At 37.2% G+C, this 7,632-nt stretch overlaps 1 non-coding gene across 1 annotated transcript; it reads left to right on the top strand.

Moving 5' to 3' along the window:
- Positions 1-1,851: 1,851 nt before the first annotated feature.
- On the top strand, positions 1,852-1,955 carry LOC121219657 (small nucleolar RNA R71). Its single transcript, XR_005916547.1, has one exon. It is a non-coding gene; the product is annotated as a small nucleolar RNA R71 (small nucleolar RNA).
- Positions 1,956-7,632: the final 5,677 nt, after the last annotated feature.

Here is a 7,632-nt window from a genome sequence, read left to right on the forward strand (position 1 = left end):
AAAGGGTTTGATTCATTTGCATCAAGCACCAAAGTGGTAATTCGTGGATCCATTTTGTCTAGCAGTACCTTGTCCCCAATCTTAAATCAGTTCATTCCATTCAAATGCTCCTTATAGTGTCGCCTCTGGCTCTTCATCATGCTTTTTTAGTTTCTCCTTGACATGTATTCGCCATTCATCTAGTTAATCGATTTGTAACATTTGTTCATCATAAATCGTTCTATTTCTATTGCATTAACTGAAACATGGCTCCTCTATGATCTCTCGAGGGATTTTCTGCAAAAAAGGTTGAGCCACATGGTTACTCACGTTAACAGAACATTTAAAATCATCTCGATTACTAGAGACTCTCACAGAATCATGTGCTTGGAGAGTAATCGTTTCGTCACCTACACAAAGTACTAATTCACCTGTACCAACATCAATTGTAGTTCTAGCAGTTGTTAAAAAGGGTCGTCTTAAAGTTAAAGGTACCTCACTATGCTCATCCATGTCTAGAACAACAAAGTCAACAAGGAATGTGAATTTGTCTATTTTAACAAGCACATCATCACTAACAACCCTTGGATATCTAATAGTTCTATTCGCCAATTGAATACTCATACTAGTTTGTTCGGGTTTCCTAAGACGTAGTTGTTTAAACATTTTGTAGGGCATGACATTAATACTAGCCCCTAAATCAACCAAAGCATTATCAATATTCACACTACCAATTAAACAAGGAATAGTAAAACTCCCTTGACCTTTTAGTTTGTTGGGTAGTTTATTTTGCAATATGGCTGAGCAAACTGCATTTAGCTCCACAATCGATGAATCATCTAACATCCTTTTGCTTGTCAAAAGCTCCTTTAAAAATTTGACATAATTGGGCATCTACGAAAGAGCTTTAACCTTATCGTTAATATGTAACTTTTTTAGGAGTTTAAGAAATTTACCAAATTAGTCATTTATATGGTCTCTCTTTGTCATATTAGGATATGGTACTCGTGGTTTATATTCCTTAACAACTGATTTTTTCTCTTTCTGGCTTACCTCAACCTTATCGTTATTTACCATAATTTCTTGCCTTGGTTCTAGTTTAGATTCAACTAACCCTTCTTCATCTCACACAGTAATTGCATGAAGCTGCTCCCTTGGTTAGTTTCGGTATTGCTAGGCAAACTACCTTGTGGCCTTTCTGAGATTAACTTAGCAAGCTGACCTATTTCGTTCTCGAGCCCTTGAATTGATGCTTGTTGATTCTTCAATGCTGCCTCAGTGTTTTGAAAATGAGTTTCTAACACCGAGATAAAATTCGTTAACATCTCCTCGAGGTTTGACTTTTTCTCTTGCTGGTAAGGTTATTGTTGGAAGCCTGGAGGGGCTTGTGCTCTTTGATTTCCTTGACCACCCCAAGAGAAATTAGGATGGTTCCTCCAACCTGCATTATAGTGGTTACTATAAAGGTAATTTTGAGGCCTAGAATTATTAGTTATATAATTGATTTTTTTGTTCTCTATGCTAGGAGTGAAGGGTAAACATTCTGGATTATTCGTTCCTTCTCCATTTGTATCACATTGGATCACCGGATGTACCTACGTAGAAACATATAAACCATCAATTTTCTTATTTAATTATTCTACATGGTTTGATAACATGGTGACTGCATCTAAGTTGAAAGCACTGACTACTTTCATCGGTATCATCTTGATGACTTGCCACTGATAATTATTCAGTGTCATCTCTTAAATAAATTCATAATCCACTTCAGGTGTCTTATTATTCAGAGTACCATCGGCTGCTGCATCAATTAGCTGCCTTGTTGAGGGATTCAAACCGTTGTAGAAGGTTTGAACCTGTAGCCATAAAGGTAACCTATGGTGAGGGCACTATCTCAATATGTCCTTATATCTCTCCCATGCATCATATAATGTTTCTAAATTGATTTGCACGAAGGAAGAGATATCATTAATCTTGAAAGTATCGCAGATTTCCAAAAAAATCTACTAAGTGAGTATTTGGATCTTTGTCTTGCAAACCATCGGACTGAACAAACTGTTGTATCATCTGAATAGTGTTCGGCTTCAGTTTGAAATTATTTCCAGCAATGGTGGGTCACACAATACTCGATTCAACCCCAGCCAGAGTGGGCTTGGCATAATCGTACATAGTACAAGGAACAAGATCTGGATTTGCAAGATTTGCAGCAACTGCAGGAGTAGCTGATTATTCTGGTTATCACCCATCTCCTTAGTAATAATAATTTCCTCTTATTCGTCTACTATACTCTCTCGAATCTGCTTTGTTTCTCTACCGTTTCTACGACTTGTACTTTCAATTTCACTATCAAATAATAATGGTCCCGACAAGTTTCTTCTAGTCATAACCTAAAAGAACCTGCCAGAAGCAAATAGAAGAAAAATTAGAATGTAGAAATTAAGCTAAAATAAAAAATATAAAAAAATTAAAGGATGGTTAAATTAATAAAAATAAAGTGTTCCTAATATTTTAGTCCTCGGCAACGACGCCAAAAACTTGATGGTCACTAAGCTAACTATAAATATGACAAAGGCAAGCATACCTTTCAAACAATAGTACAGCTATGGTGAATAAGGAATATCATATCCACAATGATTAAAAGTACTAGTAATTATCGTTTTTTATTATTTAGCCGACAAATTGGAGTGATTATGATTTAATCTAAAATTACTAAACTAATTTAACTAAGAACACAACAGAGAATGAAATAGGAAAAAATCGAAGATAACCAATGAGATAGACTGTACCCAGGAAAGAATCCACCTAGACTTCACCCATTATTATGAATCTGAATTAAACGATTTATTCACTTGTTACTTGATCCGTAGAAATCTCTAAATTATGTTAATATCTCTTTTGAGAGTAAGAACAATTGACTCTAGGTGAATATCGCCTAAAACTGAAATTAAATAGTAAGATTCGTCATAGGTTTCATCTCCCCTAGGTATCTAAAGGATTAGTTCATAATCATGTATAAAAACATCTCAAAGTCAGAAAAACCACAAGACATAAAGAAACTTAATGAAACTTCAAAAGAAATTAAAAGAAGATCTTCAATCTTGATGTAGATCTACTTCCGAGTTGACTCTGATGGTTTTCTTTGAGTCTTTTCTTCGATCTTTACTGATTATCCCTATATCTCTTCTTCTAATGTGTATTTATAGACTTTAGAATGCTTGAAAACCCTAAAAATTTGGTTTTTCCAAGTATTTGGGAAGTAGGGTGCGAAATCGACACGGATTGGCATGCGTGTGTCCAGCCCGTGTGGAAATGCCCACCCCGTGTGGATCCTGAAAACAGCTTTTTTGTCTGATTTTTGATCATTTTTCGCTCCTTCAATTCCCAAATGCTCTTCTAATTGTAGAAACATGAATATAAAGGATTAGGGGCATCAAATTCACTAATTTTCATAATTAATCTTCCAAAAATGCATTAAGAATGGGATTAAAATATGTGACTTTTATAGCTTATCAACCTCGCAGTAGTTCGATACCAAACTCAACCTCCCTGTCTAGAGGTATCCCCGACAATTCCTTAGGAAAAACATTTGGGAAGTCCCTTACCTTACGAACGTGTTTAACATAGAGATTTATAGAACCAAAATCAGACACAAAGGTCAGGTACACTTCGGAACCTTTTCGAACTAAGTTTTCAGCTACAAGAGCGGAGATTACATTAAAGAGGTAATCTCGATGCTCACCGATCATAACGATCTTATTCTTATTTGATATCATAGTAACCCTCTTGAGGCACAGTCTAAACTGGCCCGATGTTCCACAAGCCAATCCATTCCCGAAATTAGATCAAACTCTCTAAACAGCAATTCTATCAGGTTTGCCAGAAACACAACGCCATGAATTTATAACGAAACACGTCTATACATTTTATTAACTCCGACCGACAGACCCAATGGACTAATTATAAAAGTTTCTCTAGTAGTATTCTCAGTAGATATACTTAATTTCACAGAAATAGTGCTACCTACATATGAATAAATAGAACCAATATCTATCAAATAAAAATACGAAATATAGTGGATAAAGAATGTACCAGCTATCACATCGGTGTCATCTTTGTCCTCATGGCACATCGTTGCATACACGAGAGTAGGCTGTCATGCCTCAGTCTGACCCACACCTCTGTCTGGTGCTCTTTGACCTCCGCCAAAACCATTACCACCCCTGATTGTGCCACGGCCCCTAAGTGGCTGCTGAGCTGCTCTCAACGATGGAATAGAACCTGGAGCTGGAGCCAATGCAAAAGCTTGTACCTGATCAGATCGTTAGGGATAGTCTCGAACACAATGCTCCATCGATCAACACTAGAGACAAGCCCCTACTTTCTCCAGCACTCGCTTGGATGGCGTTTCCCACAGTCGCTACAGGTTTGAATCTCAGTCGCTGCAGCTGATGCCTTATTCCTCAGAGGCCCATCAAACCTAGCCCATTTCTTAGGGCGTTGAACAGAACTAAGGGGACCCGAATTCCTTTTAAACTTACTCTAACCTCTCTCTCGGTCTCTCCTCTCGTGTTCAGTATGCTTTACTTCTTTCGCTATCTTCGCCTTGTCAACTAAGGCCGCAAAAACCTGTTCCCTCTAAGGAGCTATCAAAACTCTCAGATCATACCTTAATCCGTCTTTAAATTGAATACTCCTCTCATAATCATTCGAATCTAGACTGTGAGCATACCTGCTCAAGCTAAAAAACTCAGCCTTATACTCGGCTATAGACCTCTCACACTGAACTAAGCACATAAACTCGCGTCTACGAGCCTCTACATAACTTGCCCTCACATACTTGTTCTAGAAGGAGTTCTTGAAGAAATCCCAAGTAACTTGTTTAGGCTAGGCGCCCTGCTCAGCTGTCTACCACCACTGGTAAGCCTTATTTTGGAGCAGAGATACGACACTCCTTAATTTCTGTACGAGATTACAGTCGATGTTGTTAATAATATGCTCAGTGGCCTTTCACCAGTACTCGATCACTATAGGGGCAACTCCAGTGACACCCCTAACTAACTCAGCACCATTCAACTGATGCAACAACCTATTTTTTAGTGGTGTCAGAAACAGTGGTTTCGGGACCACAATTCTGACAAGAGGGTGATAATACTCTAAAGTGACATACTTTTATGAGTTAATTACATATATATTTTGAGTACGATCCTACTAATTTGGGTTGTTTATGGTTTTTTTATCTTGTAGGGACTAAATTGAAGGAAAAAAGAAATTTGATGGAAAAAAGCATGAATTTAAAGACAAAACGGGTCAGCATGCAAAATAGGGAATTGGTGGTGCCGAAAATACAAAGTGTGGAAGACTTAGGGCAAAATTTCAAAGAAGAGATTTATGAACATAAAACTTTGTTTAGATTTGAATTTTATTTTTTTTAATTTAGGAATATTGTTAGGATTATTATGATATTGTTTAGATTTAATTTAAATTATATCTCTTAAACATTACCATTTATAGTTTAAATAGGAACCAACTAGGGTTTTTCATGTACTATAAATAGGGGATAGACTAACATGAATTGAAACTTCTATTTTTTTGTAAAAAAACTCCCTCCCCATAGTCGAAATTCCTTAAGGCTCTTAGCCTTTTGTTTTTTTTCCTTTTAGATAAAATTTTGTTTCATTAAACTTATGTTTTTATTCCCAAAAGGCCTGAGTAACTAAACTCGTCTAGCCAAAGGTTGTAACGCCCTGAATAATTTAGGTCTGTAATTGTGAAATTTGATACAAATATTTATCTGCTTCAGTGGTTAAGTGTTTTGGATATGTGTATGACGTCTTAGGATCAAGTATCCCTTTTGGAAAATTTTGTTATTTTAGATCTAAGCCTTATCCTTGTTGAGTGGGCTTATATAAAATTGTCTGTTAATCTATATCAGAATAAGCCAGTTGGTTCGAGTGTTAAGGAGTTGGGGTGTTGAAGGTCCTGTGTTCGAATCCCTGCGTGAGCGTGGGTGACAATTTTTGCTCTGATTGACTGTTAGAGGTTTGGTGGAGTTGGGAGTCTGAAGTAGTTGGATGTGGTTAATGGGGAGGATTTTATGGGATGTGATTATTGTGGGGAGTTGGGATTTCTCACTCTCTCATTTTTCCAAAAATTTCTGACGTTATACTATTCTTTCCCCACCAAAAACCTCTTTTTTTCTTTTCACTTGTTTCTGTTAAAATTTCCCTTTCAAAATTTTGATAATACGAACCTCTGTTTGCATTGCACATTTAGGTAAGTGAAAGCGGTGAGTTTCTTCTTAAGTTAAGGTATTGGTTAAAGTTATTTTAGTCGATTTTGCTTTTCGTTAGTTTGATTTTTGGATTTGGCAACAGTGAATCGTGAGGAACATGGTTCTCCTCTTGCGAAATTATAGTCGAAATCATTTGTGGAAAGCGAGTAAGTGATGACCACTTGTATTTCACCGATTGTTGGTTTGTGAGTTCGGTAATTGGGAATTTAGACTACTTTTTACGAGTTTGTGTTATCGATTTTTTGGTTCTAATGGTCTCGGGAGTGTTTTCACATAAAAACGATCTAGGTGCATACCTCTAACACAAAAACTGAGTTTCGACAAAAGTCAAAAGTGTTGTCTGTCGACGTCACAAGGGCATGTAGTCGGCCGGTTGGCCGTGTGGACATGACCGTGTGACGGTGTACGCATGGCCGTGTGGGCCATACGGGCTAGGCCAGATTGGGTATATGGTCCCACATGGGTATGTGGGCCCAAAATTTTAAATTTTTTCCTAGGGTCACACGGGTCGTTTCAATCGACTGTGGGCCTACCGTAGGGTCGGTAACGGCTAACCAAACCCTAATTTATGTGATCTAATATTCTGATAGTCTACTCTGAATAGGACACCGATATGTATATCTGACTATTCTGTTTAAGTATATATGTTATCTGTATATAAGCATGTTATTTATGATGTTACTGTATCCATATTTTCTATCGTTGATTGGGGTGAGAATTGTATATACGGAGGAAGCGATCTATATGGCGACTCTTCGCCTATATTCTGGTAGCTTGTCTGTATATTATCTGACATGTGTCGCATCGACACTATATGGTGTGTAGGGATGGGTGGGTGGTTGTAACCCCATATGGTGCGATGGGATGGTTAGAAATGGTGTTACAGCATGGGGGTAGGGCTCTGGAGATCTATTTTGTTTATCTGATTCTGTTATCTACTTCTGTTGTGGACCTAATTCTAAATCTGTATTTGACTGATCATGAAAATTTGTGTATGTTGCATGGTTATTTCTGTTGGGTTACACACTGAGTTTACGAAAACTCACGTCTGTTTGTCTGATCTGTTCAGGTAATATATAGACCTAAGCGGATTAGTACGACGAAGGCTCAGCGGTGACCACTCGACCGAAAACTGTTTATACTTAGTAATTAATGGTTTTATTTAAAAGTCTAGAATTATTTGAGAGTTTATAATTTCTGGGACTTTCTAAATTGTATGGTTTTAACTCTTGGTTTTGGTTTCGTTTACCTGCTATCCTACGTGGTTTGACAAAACAATTTATAAAAATGACAGATTTACGCAAACAAAGGTTTTTCCAAAAATACGAACTGGATTTCCAAAATATAACGGTTTCTAATAC

This window comes from Gossypium hirsutum, chromosome D07 (assembly GCF_007990345.1).
Source record: "Gossypium hirsutum isolate 1008001.06 chromosome D07, Gossypium_hirsutum_v2.1, whole genome shotgun sequence".
NCBI classification, from domain to species: Eukaryota; Viridiplantae; Streptophyta; class Magnoliopsida; order Malvales; family Malvaceae; genus Gossypium; species Gossypium hirsutum.